Source organism: Lucilia cuprina, chromosome 2 (genome assembly GCF_022045245.1).
Source record: "Lucilia cuprina isolate Lc7/37 chromosome 2, ASM2204524v1, whole genome shotgun sequence".
Taxonomy (NCBI): Eukaryota; Metazoa; Arthropoda; class Insecta; order Diptera; family Calliphoridae; genus Lucilia; species Lucilia cuprina.
In genome coordinates, this window is record NC_060950.1 from 60187079 (window position 1) to 60188710 (window position 1632).

The following is a 1632-nucleotide window of genomic DNA, read 5'->3' on the forward strand; positions in this document are numbered from 1 at the left end:
TAGTCTAATCTTTAGTCTAGCCTTTAGTCCAGTCTATAGATTAGTCTATTCTATAGTTGGGTCTATAGTCTAGTCTATTCTATAGTCGAGTCTATAGTCTATTCTATATTCTAGTCTATAGTTTGGTCAATAGTTTAGTCTATAGTCTCGTCTATATTCTAGTGTATAATCTAGTCTATAGCATATTCTATAGTCTAGTTTATAGTCTTTTCTATAGTCTAGTCCATGGTCTAGTTTATATTCTAGTTTATAGTCTAGTCTATACCCTAGTCTATAGTCTAGTCGATAGTCTACTCTATAGACTAGTCTATATTCTAGTCTATGACAATATGAACAATTATTTTTGCTGTAGTATTCTAGTTAACATCACTTTTAACCTTTACTTTATTATCTGACCCCTTTTATATCTAGGGTTAAATAAGTCCATTATTTGTATTTGTTTGCTCCATGACACACTGTTTGCACTCATAGTAACTACATACAATACAATAGTTTTTTTTCTTCTGTTTAACATGTCAGCAATTCTAGAGTCAGCATTCTTTGGTACTTTACATTATCAAATCAAAATGTTATTGTGTCTAACGAAATGTGTATAAAAATGTTAATATATATTATGTTTGTATGTATATTTTTACAAAAATAAAATGTATACAAAGAAATCTGTCCAGACACAATCAAAAACTAAAATACAAATACACTTAAGGATACAAAACAAGAACATATATAATGAAAAAAAAAGAAAACAAAACGTTAAAGGTATTTGGCCTTTTATAACAAATAAATGCTTACAATTTATATTTGTAATATGTCTATGTGTGTGAGTAGTTTCCTTTTTTGCAGTTATGGTTGTTATCTGTTTGAATATACATATTATATAATACCGGTCTGTTAAGTTTTTCTTTTGCTATTTGTTCAAGTAGTTCCTTTTGTGTTATTATTGTATTTATTTATAAATTTCAGTTTGATATGAAAGTTTTGCCAAACAAAATAAATAAATTCGTCTGCAAAATGATATACATATATAGAAAAGGTTAAAGTTATAAAAATCCTCATTAATATTATCGTAGTCATCATCATCAGCAGGAATTTTTGCGTTATGGTAGTTGCCTTTATATGGATCTAATTGGGTTTACACTCACAGTATGCAGTCGTATGTATACTGAAGTTTTGTTATAATGTTTAATATTTGTGAAAACTCATCAATTTTATAACTATTTGTATTTATATTCATATTTTCCTTTCATTAATATATCTATAAATAGATTTTATTGATCCATAACTTATCAAGTTTAATATAAGTAAAGGAAAACAAGTAGGAAAGTATAGTCGGGCATGGCCGACCATATAATACCCTACACCATGAGTATATTTTTAAAATTTTTACTTTTTATAAAATTTTTATTTTTTGTAAAGAAACTTTTATGTTGAATATTACCATAATTACAAAATATTTAAGCCATTTATTGATAAAAAACTAAAATTTCTAAATAAGGCATTATATAGGTCAAATATTGGCCGATCCTTGGTAAATTTGGGAAAAGGATATATTTCTAAATAACAGTTAGTTTTGTTGAGTTTCATTGCGATACAAATGGTTACAAGCCAATTTTAGACGTTTAAGTCATTTTTTGA